Here is a 20,120-nt window from a genome sequence, read left to right as displayed (position 1 = left end):
CTACATGGATTTTTGTGCTTAAATGCTCTATACCTGAGTTATACCCTTTTTTACATAGATTTTTACTTTATCTGTTTCAAGAGAAATAATTATAGTCTATTATTTCTTGAGCATGTCTGTTATCTAATAGTGGTTCATCCAGTATTGGTGAGGAATTTTATTGTCTTATTTAATGTATTACATATTTTTTGCTTAGAAGGCCTTTTGAATTGATTAGGAAAACCAAATGGACAGATATGTAAAATAAATACAGCTATAAGAGTTTCCTAAGAAAAAAATGTATGCTTAGCATAGGGTACCTTGGTAACAAATAGTCCCTTTTCCACTTATATGTAAAAGTGAGGTATTACTGATGCAGAAAGCACAAGTAGAGTGTTCTGAAAAATCACACAGGAGACAGTAGTTTAGAAATAAGTCCAAAATTTCTGGCAGAAGGTTAGGAGAGAGATTTTAAGGATAAAGGACAGGAGACTGAAGGACAAGAGGTGAAAAGGAAGCTTTATGCAGACACATCTAGGTGGAGCTATTATAATTATTTAGAACAAGAGGGAAGTATGTTAGAGAGAGAAGTCTGTTAGGTGAACTAAGAATTTAGACTTGTAGAGGACAACTGGGGTGAAAGTATGCCTGTACATGCATTTAATGTTTGATGTTCTAAAAAAAAAGTCTTTGAAATTAGTGTGGTTAGGATGGGTCTACTTCATGAGAAAATACTGGAATTGGAATCCCAGGAGAGGGTAAGTGGTGAAAGGGTTAATGGCTTCTCTGCTGCAGTCTTTGTTGTGGTTCATTTTAATTCAAGTGATCTCTGTTAGAGGTTAGAGGGGCTGATTGGGAAATGTGTGGGGGGCAGGGCTAGTCTGGAGAGGTTAGGTCATGCTGAAGATCATAGAGGACTTTAGGATTGAACAGTGTTTGCTATAAAAGAACATTTCCTTGAGTGTTTTCTACTGAAAATGATTTTTGCTGGAGGTGAGTAGGAATTATATGGATATAACTCTTTAGGTTAAACCATTTGATACTACCCTTTTTGTAGGTCAAAGATGATCCATTTTGGCAATTTCCTATGGTTCAAACTAATTGGTAAAAATGGGTCTTGACATAACAGCTAATATGGGACTCTGTGTGTGACAAAAAGAAAGCCTTTCCTTTTTCCTTTGAGTAAGGGCAAAACTTAGCCAAGCATGTAAAAACAGAACAAGTGATATTTTTTTGTCTGCAGTGAGAACCAGGTTCAAGAAAAAAAAAATGTAAAGCAGAAGCTTAGAGCTGTTAGCCACTGGGTACAATCATAACACATTTTTCTACATGACCAAGAGGGTTGCCTTTCTGGGCCCTTTGGTCTGTTCTCAAACCCTGGTAATAGCTTGGGGTATCAGGAGGCTGCAAGACATTTGTTTAATCTTGTATCTGTTCATGAGTCCCAACTTTGTTCTCTTGAGCCATCAGCCCCCCAACAGTGCCAGTTCCTTCTCCCTGACACCCTAAGCTTAGAATTTCACTTTCAGCCTGTTGGTGACAATGTACCACATTGCAACTGTAGTTGGGTGTGTGTGTGTGACCATTTGAAATAATTTTTAAGATGTGTTCTATGAATGACAGTTTGGGATAACTGGGTTAATGAGGATTTTTTTTAATTAAAAATTGTTTATATTGTGGTAAAAATGCACAACATAAAATTTACCATCTTAACCATGCATAGAGTTCAGTAGCAGTTAGAATTCAGGGCAACCCTTGCCACCAGCCATCTTCCCACTCTTTCATCATCCCAGAGACTCTGTACCCATTAAAAAACAACTCCCTATTCCCCCTCCCTCCAGCCCCTGGTACCCACCATTCTATTCTCTATCTTTATGAACTTGCTGCTTAGGTGCCTTGTATAAGTGGATTCATATAGTAGTTGTCTTTTTTTTTTGACTGATTTATTTCACTTCTAATATTCTCAAGTATCATCCTTGCTGTATAATATGTCAGAATCTGCCTCCTTTTTAAGGATCTGATGAGATTTTAATTTGAATTATTTATTTCTAAACAAGGGAGCAAGATGTGTAACATTTCCTTATTTGTCTGATCTGGGACCAGTATTTATTGGGAGTATCTCAAGGCATTGAGATCCAGAAAGACAATATGGGAAGCACTAATGGAAGTTTTCATTTAACAGCCTGCTCTAGCTTACCTAGAAAGTACGGGGATGAACCCTAAAGGCACTTGTCTTGAGATGTTCTGAGTGTGTGGGTCTGAGTACACAGGTACATCTCTCTCCTTCCTGGGGTACAATAACCTTGCTTCATGATGCTAAATGTCAATGCAGATCTCAAATAAAGGCCTGCATGTTTGATCAACATAGCATATTTCCCCCTCTAGACAGACATCCTAAAGCAGTGTCTTTGCGTCTAGGTGAATACCATCCAGCCTGTGAGTTTTCTTCCTTGCTTTCTCTACAACAATGAAGCTGGAAGAGATTCTTTCCCCCTGTTTTTTTTTTTTTTAATCAGTGGCACAGTGTGATGCACAACCTCTGGGGATCTGATAAGACACACTTTTACTGCCACCCACTTTTCTGCTATTTGTTACTTCAAAATGGATATTAAGGATTCCACAGTTATGAACTGCTAGCACCTTGTCATTTACGAAAAGGAAAAGGAGAACCTCCTCACCTTACTGTCTTTTATTGTCTCTTCTGCTCATTCAGTTCATCATTCATCCCAACAATTTTTTTTTTTTTTTTTTTTTTTTTTTAGTTTCCTGCCATGTGCCCTGCACTGCACTAGATGCTGGAGATTCATGGTAAACAAGTCAGATAGATCCCCAAATTTATGAAGCTTGTGGTGTGGGAGATGTTTTAAGAGTTGCCAAAGTCAGGATGATGCCCTTCTTGGGATGCATGGATAGAATTCTTTAGTTCAGCATACCAAGAAGCAGATGTCAGCCAAAGGAGTTCACCTACATTTATTTCTTATCAAAGTTTCTTTAAGTGACTTACATACATCAATCACCTTGATTTCAATACCCTAATATATTGAGGGGTATGGGGAGGCTTTAGGGGAGTTCAAATAGTCCTAAGTGAATGACTCACTTAGAAGTGGTAGTGTTCTCCTGCCTGCACAGGCTGAGCTTTATGGGACCAATTAGATGATTCTCAATAGTTTTCTTCCCTATTATTACTCCTTATGCAAAAACAAAACTTAACACCTGGTCACACTCAGTCACAAATCCCTTATCTCCCTTACCTGTTTTCTCCATTTAATCTGTGTAGCAGAAACATTGAAAACAACACCACTATCAAGAAAGTAGCATGTTTTCTAAATAATGGTGGGTTTTTCATAGAAAGTAGTTTTGTCATATCCTCTCTTCTCATGAGCTAGTAGGTCAGCTCTGAGAAGGGGCACACATATCTTGTAGCAACTTAAGAATCATAATAAAATTCTGCTCTATTTTGCATCCCATCAGGAGAAATCTGTACTTCAGGATATCATCAGGGAACCCTACACCAAGGGTTTTTCCGAGAGTAGACCATAGCAGGGTGAACACAATGTGGATGGTCGAAGGTATAATGGGGAAGGTAACATAATAGAGGGGCAAGGAGTAGAGATTTTCTAGAGAAGGATCATAAGAGGCCAGAGAAGAAAGCAAGGGATGTAGAAAGGTGCATTGAGAAATGTTTCCTCTAACCTGAGGGCGATAGGACCATTGAGATATGTCTAAGTAGCGAATGATAGTATAAAAACAAGTATTATAAAGATTGCCAGGCTGCTGGGTTTTCAGGGGGGTGAGAGAGGAGAGGTCAACTTAGCGATATTATAGTAATCAGGATGAGAGATGCCTGGAATGGAAAAGAAATAGGAAAAGTTGGTTCCTTGGGAAATATTTAAAAAGTAAGAAATGTTAGGTATGGTGCTTAGCTGAATGTGCGCATAAAAGATAATAAGGGTTTTATCATTTAATGTTCTAATTCTTGCTTTGAAACCTGGAGGGTGAAGGTGGCACTTCATGAAAAGTTGCTCTCAGGTAGCTTTTATTAGAGGGGTGTTTTGGGGGCTTATTTGGGAGAAGGCAAGACTCTTAGACCCATGAAACCAGCTAATTTATCTTATAACACAGCAGTAGAAAATACAGGCTTGCTGGGACATTGCATTTCTTTTTCATGTTCAAAGATGAAAATGAAACATTGCAACATTGCAATGCAACATTCCAGTGCAATATTGTCTGTCACTGGAAGGAATTGGGAAAACATGTGGCTACATGAGGATGCCTTCTGCAAAGGCAAGGACACCCATAATATTCATAAAATAGGTTACTGAATATGATTTAAAATATGATGTAATTTTTGTTTTAGAAATGAAAACAAAAAGATGAAAAGATTCATATGAAACTAGTAACAGTGGTTATCTCTGGGGTGATGGGATTAGGGGTCAGAAAAGGCGGGGCTCACTCTCCCTTTCTTTATATATTCATAGAATATTATCTTTTTGGTGACATAGTTATATAAATACACACTCACAAACATACATTAAATGGCTTTAAAGGGACTTTGAAAAAATGAAAATGCCCTATTCTGTGTAGAGTTAGTATCTCATGTCTCCAATTCTTCAGATCATTGCTCTATAGAGACAGATGGAAGTTCCATGAAGAACAACTTGGCTGCTGTTAAGTGGTGAGCTAAAGCAGGCCAAACCCTGGCAAACTTTCAGTTCCATTTTCAGAGAAGCCCTGTGACTGCATGATTGTGCACTTCATTTTACATACCCACACAAAGCCACTATGTGATGGACAATCTTAAGCTCCGTTTGGCTCAGGATGATACTGAGACTTTTGTCAAAATCTCACTTGGAGCTTGAAAACTGTCTGGGCTACACAATAGACGAGCCAGGAGAGACAAGGATGTAGAAATGTTTAGGAAAGACCTTGTCTATACCAATAAGCAGGGGCTTCCTTGGAAATTCTATTTCTTCCACCAAAGGGCTTAGATTGGTTGTTGCCTTCAAACCTGCCAAACTAGCTTGGACATCAAAGAAGTGACTTTCCTGCTGGAGCTATCATTACATTTTGCTTCCATCTGAGCTGAAAGCACATAGAAATGCTTTGCCTCGCAACACTCTGTATAATTTTTTCTGTTTGGATTTCCCATCATCTGAAAAGAAAATATATAGCTTTCCTGTGAGTAGTGTATTTGGGCAGAATAACCATTATCAACTTCGATTTCGAGTTTCTTCTGCTGTCTTTTCATTTTAGCCTGGGGTGCTGGACTCTGACAGTGCCCTTTCTTTCTATGTTGATCTTATTCTATAGCAACTGGCTGATAAATGTAAAAATTGTGTGTTTATCATCTGCCAGATTTTTATTGTAAGGTTTAATTTTTTTTCCCTCTACAAGCTGTTCAAGTGTTCTAGCTGTAGAGACCAGATGGTTTTCCATCCCCTTGATGTTTCCTTATTGTGGATGGTTGTTCAGAGATCTTCCAAGACTTTGCAGGGAGAGTATAGTTTCTATAGCTACTCTGGTTAACATCACTGCATTTATGCCTTTGCCAGTATGAAGAATATTCAATCTATCAAAGTCAGGAAACCACTTAAAATAAATGGTGCTGTGTATTTTGAAATCATATGGGGAATGCCCAGGTTTCAAGTAACCATTAATAAATAATTACCATTTTGTTAATGGATCCTGCCAATTCCATGATAAGAAAGAGTTGATGGATGACATAGCTGGTTTGTAGTTTCACATTGGTTAGAATGTACTTGTCTCGGAATCCACAATGGGGTAAGCTCCCTGAAGGCACATGGGAAACATCGCTCTCCACACCATATGAAGTACTTGGTGGGGAGCTAAAAAATAAGGAGGCAAAGCTTTCCCCCAGAAGTTTTATCCCAAAGCTTAACCTCAGTAAGTGTTTGCTCACTGGTTTGGAATTTCTGTTTGTGATGTGGGAGAGCATGCTTGATACAGGTGAATGAGAGATCACAGCAAACAGCACAAGAAGAGTTTCTTAGTGGTATTGATTACATGTATGGCCTGAGATACACAGGGGTTTTAGACAAAGAAAATGTTCAGTATTCAATAAGCAAAATATGTAACTGAGCTCTTAGAACAGTGACTTGGTAGTGAAGATATCTCAACATCCTAGTCAAAGGTCACCAGGAACACACCCCAAATTGAACCAGATGGATTTATTAGCCCATATCGAGAGAAAACACACCTTTTGCACTGAGTGTATTTCAATATAAGATAATATTTGAAAGGACCTGTTAGTAGATTTGTTCTTTGGCTGGGTGATTAGGGGAAGACCCAAGGAAGGCAGGGCTACTTTATATTAGTGGTTGTTGGAAAGCAAGGCAATCCTATGTGTGGGTATCTCAATAAATCCCTCTATAGGAAAGGCAGACTAGAGCCAGGCTCAAGTTGGAATTGGTTAAGATGTAGCTGTCATTTATTTAACAAGATTCGGGGATCATTATGTGTGTCCTGTATGGCCTGGTCTGGGCAGATGTTCTGAGATTGTTGATGTCCAATGGGAGAATGCATGACTTAGCTGGAAGAATCAACCTAGCTTGTGAAAACAGTGGGGCCAAGATGTCATGTTACATTAGTTTCCAGATGTTAGGGAGGCTTGTTTTCTTTATCAGGTGTCATTGAAGAAGTCAAGAGAGGAGGTAGAGACTGACTCCCCAAGTCACTCATTGCCTTTGTTTTATTGCTTTCTGATTCAGGAAGTGACTTAATCCCAACCTCCCCAAACTCAAACTCCCACTAACATTCTCCTCCACCTCTCCTACCCAGAAGATGAATGGGCCTTCAATTTGACAATGGTGGAGCAGCTCCTTTCTGCACATCTACCCCAGTCTGTCCTTTGTGAAGAGACAAAATCATTGCTTCTCTAAATGGGCTTACATGAGCTAGAAACAAAAGGATTTTAAGACCAGAGCAAGTGGATGCATATATTTTAAAAGTACATCCCATTCATGCCAAGCTCATGGAGACAAAAAGCCTATTTTCCTTACAGTCCTCATGTATGTATGTCTTAAACTGTTGGAAGCCAAAAGGCATCATACAGCATTTCACTTTGCACACACATTCAAACTCCAAAGCTGAGGGCATTTAAAGAAATTATGGATGGGAATGTATGTGGTTAAAAAGTTTAAATTATTTTTAATGGGAAAATCTTCAAATTCAGAAGAAATCTGTACACAGGCACTGAGCAAAAATGTGTTTATTGATTTAATTCATCAGTGTGATTTCTTCACTTAAAGCAACTACAAGAAAGGAATGACTTGATTATTAGAAACCTCCTTTTAAATCTGATTTTAGAAGTTTTCCATTTTCAATGCAGAAATGCTTGGAATAAGACAATGCAAAGAAAAAATAAAAATTGCCACCCAAGACAACACTGTTACTGGTTTGGGTCCTTCATTTATTCAGCAAATAGTTAACAATGACCATAGTGCTAGTGGCTGGAAGACAAGGTTATTAAGACATAGTCCCTGACCTCAAGGATCTCATAGCTTCATGGGAAAGACAGGTTAAATGAGTAAATAATTAAAATATGATATGGTATTTGCAATGAGAGTTGTAGACACAGGGTAGTATGAACAAAGAGGACTCCCCAATGTAGATGAGGGTAAGAGGGGGCAGATAGAAAGGGAGGCCACTTCCTGAGGAAGTACTTTGTTGACAATTTAAAAATATAGATACAAAGGAGGAAAGAGAAATAGCATAAATCCTACCTTCTAGAAGCAACCAGATGCAGACATTTTATGACTGTTCAAGAGGATGTGCAATAATTTGCTCTGAGAAATTTAATACCTCTTTGTTGATGAGAAGTTTCTCAGTTGTGCTATTTCTCTGACCCAGGGTCCTTAAATTAAGCAAGCACAGGCTAAGATGTATACTCATGACGGCTTCCTGCTAAGCTGTTATAGAGGAATTTGGAGACTGGAATATTATAATCAAGGCGCCTAGGACTGAGAACTTGTTACACTTTTTTCTAGTGAAGCTGCTTGTTGGAAAAGGGGAGACAGAAGTACTATGAACATACTCGCTTACATGTGCACATGCACACGCATGTGCACACACACAAAACTTGAGAAGAACATCCTTTTGGGGCTCCTGCCCCTTCTGCTCATTCCCTTCCAGTTCCTGTTCTAATTTTGCTTTTATAATTGCCACTGCTCATCAGAATTTTTTAAAGGAACTAGTCCCAGCAGATGCCCTTTGCAGGCAGGTACTAATCAAGCTCATTTGTAAAGGCAATAAGGAAGAGGCAATGCCAGAGAGGCAGTGATTATAAGAGAAAACTGTGCAAGACAAGAGCATGCCCATATATAGTCATTTAGAAAATGTGGCTGGGGTGGGGGTTGGGGAGAAGAAGAAATTTCAGGGAAACAGTCTCAAGGTATATTTAAACATGGCTCTCTGAAGGCCACTAGCTCTCCTTCCTAGTTAATTAATATGCAGTAGAGTTTTACTTCAGAGATTTTGAATGAAAAAACATTTTGAATAAAACACCCACATACACAATCCCGGTGACCTAGAAGACTCCATCTCTCATCTCTATCAAATACACTGAACTGACAGAAATTCTTCCACTAATGCATCTCTGTGAGAATGGGGAGCCGGTGTTGGTCACAGTTCTGTGAGTGTTAGAGAAGAGAGGCAGACTGTCTCTGGGAATTCAATTGATTACTGGTGAACTAGATGCTCAGAGACAACTCTGAAATCCTTTCACCTTCTTTCCACAGTTTTCAATCATTAACATTGCCACATTAAAGATGAAATAAGTACCTGAGGGAGAAATAGCCAGCGAGGGAGTAGTGTTCTGGGCCAGCAGTTATCCTGAAGCAACACTCTCAGCTACTTTAGCACCCAGACTACAGCCAGAAGATGAAAGTATATGGGGAACTGACCTGTTCACCTGTGTTCTTCCCCAGCTGCCTCCGCCAGTGGCAGGCTATAGTCTCTAGTGCAAGACAGAGGCCGGGTCTGACCCAGAGGTTGCTATTGCCACACTGTGTGGGACTTCTGATGCATTAGATCAAGGAACCAGATCCCAAGGCCCTGAGGGGGAAGCCACCCTCATCAGCAGTAGCTTTGGCCACAGAAGGATGAAGGAACATGTGCTTAACTCCTGGAAGGTGGGTTAGATACTGTTCCTCCTCCCTCCTGTGTGTCTTTATTTTTGAATTGTCAACAAGGAAATTCCCCACAAGTGGCCTTCCTTTCTATCCACCCCATCTTACTCCACATATATACTGGGGAGTCTTTCTTATTCATACTGCCACAGTCTACAACTCTCATTGCAAGTATCAAGATGTATTTTAATTATCTAATCTTTCAGTCTGTCTTTCCTGTGAAGCTATGAGATCCCTGAGGTCAGGGACTGTGTCTTCTTATTCTGTGTCTTCCCAACCACTAGCACTGTAGAACCATGGTGATTGCTAAGTAGGTATTTGCTGAATGATGTACCTAAAACATTAATGGTACTATCTTTGGGTGGCAATTTTTATTTATTTCTCTTCCTATGAATTTCATATGAATCTTTCTGTATTTTGGAGGGGAAAAGGAATGTCCTTGTTGAAGAGGAGCCGTTGTTAACTTGTCCTTCCAGACAGGACTTACCCCATTCAATTCCCATATTGTGAACACTTGCTGAAGAATAGCTAAGATATCAACCTCTTGTTGAATGATAAGTTCTACATTAGCAGGAAACATTGACCCCACCACATTGGGCACATGATATTTATATTACTAAGAAAATGAGATTTATAGAGTTTAAGTAACTCAGTCAAGGTCCCCTTGTTATTGAGCAACAACTGGGATTCAGGAAGATGTATATAATCTTAATGCCAAAGTCATTATTCTTAACTAGGGGGAAATACCAATTTATCTCCCAACATTAAATAATACACATTTGAATGAATTCATCAAGTTCCCAGGAAGTTCAGCCTTATAGGAATGGCTCTAGGGAGGAAGAGTGGAGGCAGACTGCACAGGTTGCATACTAAGCTCAATTCTCTGCCCTCCGCCATCTACAGATAGCCATTCTTCCTATAAAAGGGATGGAGTGTATTTCCTTGGTCATATGACTCTTTGTCCAGGTGAATAGAAAGACGGGGTGGGGAGGTGGAGGTCTACTAGTTCCAAGACTAGACCAGGGACTTGTGTAATTCCACTTGCACATTTGCAAGTTGGCTGACATAACAAGGGCATGTACTTGGCCAGTTCACTGTTCCAGGAAAAGGAAGAGACTTAGGTAGAGCAAAGTCACTCAAGCCACACTGAGTTAGCAAAGCTGATCCCAGCTGACCCACCTATACTTGAGGATAGATTATGGTTGTTATAAAGCTGTTATATTTTAGGGTGATTTGTTATGTTGCATCTTTGTAACATTAACTAACTGATACACATTGCATTTGCATTACAGAATATGGGTTCAAAGTGACCTATGTCACACACTTGCTTTGGCTACTATATAAACTTTCTAAGCTACAATGTCTATCACAAAATATAAGAAAATGAAATCACCTAACAATAAAAGTTTTTGCATTCCTACAGTCTGAATAAATGAGACAATGCTGGTAAAATTCTTAAAGCTACACCTGATAAGTCAAACTTAGCTTTTAATACAGTGACTGCCCCTTCACAAAAGGCTCAACTGGCAGAAGGCCTCTCTGTCTTGGGTTCTGAACTGAAGGGCAGGTCTGTGTCTACTGATTGGCTCTGTGGTGTCAGATTTTACAAGTTTAATAGGGTGAAAATTACATGGATTTGCATGTTCAGCATAATGAACTTGCATGTGGTAAATATTCTGTTTGAGAGGGTGGTGTGTGTATGTGTGCATGTGTGCACTCGTACCCATGTGTACTTATTCTGGCTGGAATATTGAGCAGAGATGGGGACTATTTCTTCTCCCACATTCAGCAAAATTCCTTCATCTACGTTCCATTTCTGTATGAAGTTAGTCACTTCACTTCTTGGAGTTAGTGATTTTGAAAAGAGAACTGGCAGGTCTTTAGTTGATGACCATATCTTTCTGAGCTTCTCTTGGGGTTCTAGAATCATATTTAATAAGCTTCTGAACTTGAATTGGAGACTAGTGCTCCAGAACTTCACACACCGTGGTTCCCACGTGTGGTCCAAGCAGCCCCTGTGATCAGTCAGCAGGACACACTTTCCAGGACCTCACCACATTTTGATTCACCTGGGCAGCTCCTTCCATGAACCTCACCAAGGGACCCAGAGTAACCACTTTCCAGACTGCGAGCACTTAAATGCAAGCCACACAAAGAAAGGAGGGAGCCATTGGCATTTACTGAAGCTTATAAAACTGTCAGCAAATCAGGCTCTTGTGCTTGGACTCCCGGCTGCTGTGTTTTTACAGTGCTGAAGTCAGCATCTTGATTCAGCTGCATAAATAATCTCACAGACGCCTGGAAGTGAGGGAAACCTGTTAGTATTAGGATATAAACCCTCAGAAAAGAGACAGACCCACCCGGGCTTTTAGCTCTACACACGAGGGATCAGGTGGTTGTTTTTAAAGTGGTTCTAAATGATTTCTAAATCCTGTATCAATTATGTCATGTATGTAATTGAGCTTTACCAATTGTTAGCCAAGTGGCTAAAGTATTAAAGTATTCAGAAATCTGATGGAGTTTTAGGCTTCCTCCTTCCCTTTTAACATTGTTATGTCTAATGATGCTTTCTTTTCTATGTTTCAATTTCTCTAACCAATCAGACATTTGACTTCAAATCTAATCCTATCTTTGTATTTTTGGTCCATCCTAAGCTTTTTTTTTTTTTAACTTAAGTTGTTTCCAGAAATATTTTGCCTGAAACAAGATGATGCCTTCTCAAAAACATCTCAGTACTTCCTTTCAGAGGTAATGAGGGTAGCCAGATGCCAGCCACCAGCAGTTATCATCCTTACCTCCTAACTATGCCTGGCTCTCAGCTAACTACAGAGGTGAGGACAGTGGTTGGGCCAGGATAAAGGAGGACCGTGTTCTCTCATGTGGGGAAGATGCAGCTGAAACAGTGAACAGCACTGCCTGTGTGCTGTGCAGACCTGCTGGGTTGCGCCTGCTGCTCTGGTGTGGTATCTGTTATGCATTCAGTCCTCACAGCACCAAGTCTTGCAATTTAAAAAGTGTGTAAAGCAAGCCACAGATAAGACTAAGCAGAGCAGTAGGCCAGTGCTCAAAGGTGCTGTCCGTGAGCCTTCTTGATGAAGAGCATTTTAATGGGGTGGTGTGGAGAACCCTAAATCAGATACAAGGACTGCATGTTAGCCTGAAAGACACAGCCTGCTGAAAGCAACATGTAATGTGCAGGAATTTGCTGCAGGCATACTGACATGTTGGCCCTAGAATGAATTCACACTGGTTTTCTGCAGTGAATTTGTTTTTATTGGGTCTTACCATGGTTTCCTTGGTTTCCTCCTCCTTTGGTTTCTATTTGGGCTGAATTGTATCCCCTCCTCCCCAAATCCATATTTTGAAGCTCTAACCCCAATGTGATGATATTTGTAGATGGGGTCTTTGGGAGGAAGTTTAGGGTTAGATGACATAATGAAGGTGGGGCTCTTATGATGGGATTGGTGGCTTTTTAAGAAGAAAGAAAAAGAGAAGACTTTCTTTCTGTCATGAGAGGACACAATGAGGACCAGGAAGAGAGTTCTCATCAAGTACTGAATCTGCCAGCACCTTGGTGTGAGACCTCCAGCTTCTAGAACTATGAGAAATAAATGTCTGTTGTTAAGTGCCCCATCTATGGTATTTCTTGATAGCAGCCTCAACCAATAAGACATTTCTGTTGTTTGCTTAGCTTTTTTTTATTGAGCTAAGTGTGGTCTTGGCCTCATCGAGGACACTATTGCTAAGAATTTCTCCCAACTTTTTCAAGGATAATACGGATAATAAAGCAAACACCTATGTCTTGAGGACCAGTATCCAGACAAGGAGAGAATGGTGGGGACAGGGTGGGGGTAACATAACGTGCAGAAACAAGAAAAAAAAATACATGACACCTGCAGAAAAATTACTTAGAATTTACTAAAAGCAGCATAAGAACAAATATAAAAGTATGCAGTATAAACAGCACAGCAATACTGGTTCAGTTCTTAAGCTCAAAAAACTAAAACTCTTCTAGTTGAAAATGTAATAATCCCATAGTTCTAAGTTTAGTATGTATTTCCCTGTTATTTAAAAAGGAATTATATAATTACAAATGATCAAAGGAATTCCCTTTTACTTTTTCATTATGAAGTTCCATTTCTAATGATAACACAATTTTTGCATTAGGAGAACAAGATTCTGTCTTAAAGACATGAGACTCAACATCATTTAAAAAGAACTTATTTCTTAATCCCCTCTGAAGTTACATGGCTCTATTTAGTGAAATTCATGTGCCACCATATTTTCAAAGAAATATATTTTACATTTTTATATTCAAGTATGTAAGTTCATATTCAATTGAATTTTGAAAGGGCAGGCTGGAAATTATGTTAATATTAGCTCCCAGCTGGGAGTAACTGGTAAGTTGGCTTCCAATTATTTAATATCACTAGATAAAATGCACAGTCCTACCTGCCCTTGGTTTGCTTAATGCTTTACAAATAGAATCTATTTTCAAATTAATATATTACCATAAGAAATTGGCTTGTCGTTGTAGCTGTGCTGATTGCTGAAAAAATATATATCTATATATTATTTGGTTGCTACATTAACTGAATTCATTTCAGAGATTTGGTGGTGAAAGTCTTCAAATTCTTTATTTGAATTCATTTCTGCAATACAGCACTGACTATTTTTTTCCCCACCTAACAGAATTCTGGCCTCAAAAACATTTTAAAACGGCCTATTCCATGTTAAACCAAATTAAAAGTCTTACAATCGATCACCTGTCCTGTGCTATATTTTTTGTAATCATAAACCTTATATTTTGGATAATATCTGGGTAAACAGGTTGAATCAATGGTGTATATTAATGGAAGTATGTTAATGGAGGAAGGAATAGGGAAAGAGTATTTTGAGATACTAAACCTACTTTTCAATGTGAGCTCTGCATAGCATTCTACTTCAGGTACACTCAGCTTTAAAACTGTCATGTCACCAATGGAATCGAATAGAAAATCCAGAAATAAACCCACAGATTTATGGTCAACTAATCTTTGACAAAGGAGCAAAGACTATGCATTGGAGCAAAGAAAGTTTGTTCAATAAATGGTGCTGGGAAAACTGGGTCGCTACATGCAAAAGAATGAAGCTTGACCACCACCTCACACCATACACAAAAATCAACTCAAAATGGATTAAAGAACTAGACATAAGACCTGAAACCATAAAATATATAGAAGGAAATATAGGCGAAACACTACGTGATTTGCACATCAAAGACATCTTTACAGACACATCACCCAAAGCAGTGATAGTGAAGGCAAAGATAAACACCTGGGACTATATCAAATTAAAGAGCTTTTGCACAGCAAAAGAGACAATAACAAAAACAAAGAGAAACCCCACCAACTGGGAGAACATTTTTGCACCCAACACTAATGATAAAGGACTGATCACAAAAATCTGCAAAGAGCTGATGAGACTCAACAACAACAAAGAAAATAATCCAGTCAAAAAATGGGCAGAAGAGCTTAAAAGAAACTTCTCTGAAGAGGAAATGCAAATGGCCAACAGGCATATGAAAAAATGTTCAACATCACTTGTCATCAGGGAAATGCAAATCAAAACTACCATGAGATACCATCTTACACCAGTGAGAATGGCACATATTAAAAAAACTAGCAACAACAAATGTTGGCGAGGGTGTGGAGAAAAAGGAACTCTTCTGCATTGTTGGTGGGAGTGCAAACTGCTCCAACCACTGTGGAAAGCTGTGTGGAGATTTCTGGACCTACTAAACATAGAGCTTCCATATGACCCAGCAATTCCACTCCTAGGTATTTACCCAAAGGACACAGAAACATCAATTCCAAAGAACACCTGCACCCCTATGTTTATAGCAGCACTGTTTACAATAGCTAAGCTTTGGAAACAACCCAAATGCCCAAAAATAGATGACTGGATCAAGAAGATGTGGTACATATATACCATGGAATATCACTCAGCATTCAAAAAAGATAAACACATGCAATTTGCTGCAACATGGATGGCGCTGGAAGGGATCATGCTCAGCGAAATAAGCCAAAAAGAAAAAGAAAAATACCGGATGGTCTCACTCATAGCAGGAATCTAGAAAACTTAAATAAGGGACCAGGAAAATGAATAACTATAAGAAAGTGAAAATCAAAATCAACAAAAAACTATGAACCAGAGACACTTTTAGGGGGGCGGGGGCGGGAGGGGAGGGATTGGGGTCAGAATGGGGGGCTGCAATTGTATGGGGAATATAACAATAAAATTTATAAAAAAAAAAAAAAAGGTTGGGAAAGCAAATGTGACAAAATGTTAACATTTAATAAATCTGGATTTTTTTAGGCAAAAAAAAAAAAATAAATAAAACTGTCATGTCACTGGCAATCTCTGGAATTCATGTTGAGTCAAGTCAGAATAACTGATGTCTGTGACTACAGTTTACTTGGCTTCTATAAGCAACAGGTCAGTGTGCACTACACCAGCTCCAGGGTAGTTATGCTTTTCACACACCCAACAGTTTGATTTTATTGAGTCTGTAACACTAAGACAAGGCATCACGGTCATATGAAATTTGATGATTGGATTTCAACAAGCACAGCCAAAGCCTACTGTTTTTATCTGCATTTGAAATAGGTTTGGAGTTAGACCATGTTTTGCAAATATATTTCAAGAAAAAATTCAAACTTTTCCTGCAGTTTTGTAGTCTAAATATTTTTTTCACCACATGTATCTTGAATTCCATACACTTGTTCCAGTTTTTAAATACCATCCTTCAGAGAGTACACAAGGTCAGCTAGTCAAGTGCATTGCCAGTGTCAGAAACCAGACACCCTGATTGTTAGCTGAAAGCCATGTGCATTGAATGCAGTTAATTTAGGCAACATGCAAACTATTATGATGGAGCTGGCATTTTCTGAGTTTGCTAAGTGCCACCTGGGATGCCATATATTTTAATTTATTTTGTTTAATTTGTCTTTCACAACAACCCTATCAATGATGAATTCTTATATGTATCTTAAAGACAAAGAAGCAAATGTGAAATTAATTTCCCCAAATCACGCAGCTAGTAAAAGATGGAGACCCCAGACTGCACCCTCAAGTCCAGTGTGCTGTTCCATGACCACCTAACTGAGCACCCACCCTAAGGAGCAATATTGTCTGAGTCTTGATGCCAGGAAGCATGCATAGGACATAGATACAGTCTGTATTGGAATGCACCACCCCCCGTCCGCCAGCCTCCCTCTTTCAGAATATACACTGATAGTAACATTCTTACAGAGTCTGTGCACCTCATTTGTGCCTCCCTTCTGGACTGTCCATCACAGGTACCTTGAAATATTTTGTTTCGTTTCAGAATATGCCATCCAACTCTCATTTACCTATTGCACATTTACATTGCTGAGCACTTTTTCATTCCCACACCATTTTCTTCAATGTTCTTCTATATACCTGGGTTTCCATCTCTACTTTCTCTTTTCTTGTTAGCACTTTTCTTCATCCTAGGCCAGCTTCATTTTTCCTGTGTTCTTTTCACATCATCCTCCTGCCTCCATCCCTTCCCTTTTGAACGATGAGAATTTGCTTTGTTAAAGAAAAAGTCACAAAATTAGGCAACCATGTTTCTTAACACCCAAGCACTTGGCCTGGTCATTTGTCTTTGTGTAGCTTATTGTTCCTCCCAATGGCTGATTCAAAAAAAGAAAAAAAAAGAGTTTGGTAATGAATTTTCTAGTAGGTTAGATTCTGGATTAATAGTAGTTGGTGCTAAAATTCCAATTTTCAAGGTGGAAAAGGAGACACAAGTGGGATGAATCTTCTCTTGAGATTGTAAAAATCATCAGTATTGGCAGATAAAGGAATTCAGACTTCTCAGTACCTGAACTGAATTGGCGATTCCTAACCTTTGGAGAGAAAGAAATTTGGTTTTTATTGAGCACATGCAGAAAGGCACGGAAGAAGAAAAGAAAGGATGCCTGTGTACTTCCAAGCTTGGGGTGGGCAATGTGGAAAATTTGCTGGTGGAAAATTTCCTTACCACTGAGATAGAAGGGGTGATTGATTTTCCTCATATAAATCCCAACAGACTTCTAAAGTTGTGCCTTGACAGAAGGTAAGTTACAATATAGCAGTATCAAGCATGTGGAGATTTGACTTGGATTTAATATTGATGTGTTGATGTGTGTCTACCCAATGGCTAGCATCTCCTATTCCATGGTATGTGACTCAGCTCAGTATTTTATATGCCTGTTCAAACGAAAGACAGATACAAACCACAAGTGTAATAATAATATTCCCTGCTTTAACAAATACTTTTGAAGAACTCCGCAAGTACTCTTGCTGAGCATATGGTCCAGGATAGCCAGACATTGTTCTAGACAAAGAATGAGTGTTCACAAAAGCACAGTGGAAGGTAGGATGGTATAAAGGTGCCTGGTTTCAGATTCTGACTCTACTCCCTGCCTCAGTAGCTATATCCTGAGCCAAGTTCCTTTTGTTAACTTATATTTAAAATCAGTGTAATAGTTGTCCCTGCAGGCAGAGCTGTTATGGTTGTTAAGTGATATATTATACATAGAATAGTATCTGGCACACCATAAACCTTAATAAATGTTCACTTCTATTAGTAGGGAATTATCTAAATTTTAATGTGTTGATCAATAAATATTTTCTTCTTGGAGTTTTGCTTTTAGTCATTTGCATTTTGCCCAATGTAATTTATCACCCATGTTCAACAGGAAAGGGGGTTGATTGATTGAGCCTTTTCCTGTACAAAACCTTGGTAGAGCAGATCAGTAAAGAATAACTTTCAGGGGCCTCCCGGTTGGCACAGCGGTTGAGCGCTGGGTTGCGAAGCTGCCCGCAGCCTCTGCAGCGCCGGTTCGATCCCCGGCTGCTCCCCGGCCACCTGAGGAGGGTCCCACATGGCGTGCAGACCTCTCCTGCCGCCCGCTGCTCCCCTCAGCAGTGTACTTCGGTTCTTCTGCCTATTCTGCTCCCTGCTCTGGCTCTGGTGAATTCTCTCACCCTCCCGTGCTTCTGACTGTACCCAGTGCTTGCATAAATAAATAAATAAATAAATAAATAAATAAATAAATAAATCTTTAAAAAAAATAAAATATTATTAAAAAAAAAAAAAGAATAACTTTCAAACTAGCAATATTCTCACTCCTAGATGCTTGACTGGTTTAGTCTATATTTGGGTTCTTCTGGGAACAAAATGCCATATGCTTCAGGTGGGTCTGCAGAACTTTTGGGGGGAGTTGCAGATTGGGTTAGAAGTTCAAAAAAAGAATGAATATGAATTTTTTTTATAAATTTTATTTTTATATTCCCCATATATCCCATACAATTGCAACCCCCTTATTTTGACCCCAATCACTCCCCTCCCTGCCCCCCACCCCATAGAGTGTCTCTGGTTCATAGTTGTTTGTTGATTTTGATTTTCACTTTCTTATAGGTATTCATTTTCCTGGTCCCTTATTTAAGTTTTCTAGATTCCTGCTATGAGTGAGACTGTCAAATCTATGTCCATATATATCCATTTCTTCTTTTCTGTTCTTTATCTTAAAGTCTTACAGCAACATGTTCTTATTGGAAAGAGAAGAGAACTAACAAATTCTTACCACCATGTGTCAAGCATTTTTCAAAATGTTTATTTCTTTATTGTGATAAATATATATAACATAAAATTTAACATTTAACAATTTTAAAATATACAGTTCAAAGATGTTATGTCAGTTGCATTGTTGTGAAAACATCGCCACCATCCATGTCTAGAACTTATGCACCATTTCAAACTGAAACTCAGTACCCATTAAATAACACCTCCGAGTTTACCTCTTCCCAGCTCCTACTTTCTGTCTCTATGAATTTAACTGGTAGGTACCTCATATAAATGGAATCACATGTCTTCCATGTTCATCCATGTTGTAATATACACTGGAATTATGCTCTTTTTAAATTTCAAATATAATACAAATATGTGTTTATCTTTTATCTACCCATCAGTGAACATTTGGGTTGCTTTCACATTTTGACTGTTGCCAACACTATTTTGTTCTTAAAATCAGATAACTGATCATTCCCATTTTATAGAAGATAAAACAGACACAGAAGAAAAACTTATTCAAGATTATACTGTTAATGTGAATGAAACCAGTCCCCATTTGGTACCAAAGCCCCATTTTCAGCAATTGCGTTATACCTCCTTACTCAGTCCCATTCAGGCCCTCCACTGTGTCTATTGTCTGGGAACACTGGCCTGTACATTGGTACACTAACCCTAGTCCACTTCATGATGACATGAAGACATTAATGAAGATATAAGGACACTTCCAGCTATGAAACAGAAGTGTCTTGGTTTTCTGCCTCATTTATTCAACCATTAAGCAGATGGTATCTACTAAGATTTTAGAAGTGAGTAAGGCATGACCTGGGGAGCTCACAGTCCAGTGGAAACCCAGAGTTTCTTAACCACAGCATCACTGACATTTAGGGCAGATAGTTCTTTTCTGTGGCAATTGTCCTGCACATTATAGGATGCATAGCTGTATCCCAGGCCCCTATCTGCATCTCCTGTCCTGTACAGAGAATAAATAATCTCCCTAGACATTTTTAACGGTCTCCTGAGGCAAGGGACAAAATTCCTCTGCTTAAAAACCTCTGTGTGGAGGATACTAGTGAATTAATCCACTGTGGTTTATGCTAAGGGAGAAGTTTGTCCAGAGTCCTGAGAAGTAGTCTCTAAGTTAGCTTGGTGAGTCAACAAAGGCTCTAGAAGGAACCTCACAAAAGTCACTAAAGTATCTGGGTCCTAACAAACAAATGGAAATTATATTGGCAAATAAGTTTAATAACCTGCCACTTATGTCTGTACTTCTGCCATATGCTGACTTGTATATATATATATATATATATATATATATATCCATCTTCCATTTCATATTAGCCTCTGCTATCCAAAACCAATTCTTTGATAGC

This window comes from Talpa europaea (genome assembly GCF_964194135.1).
Source record: "Talpa europaea genome assembly, chromosome: 14".
NCBI classification, from domain to species: domain Eukaryota; kingdom Metazoa; phylum Chordata; class Mammalia; order Eulipotyphla; family Talpidae; genus Talpa; species Talpa europaea.
This window is presented reverse-complemented; position numbering follows the sequence as displayed.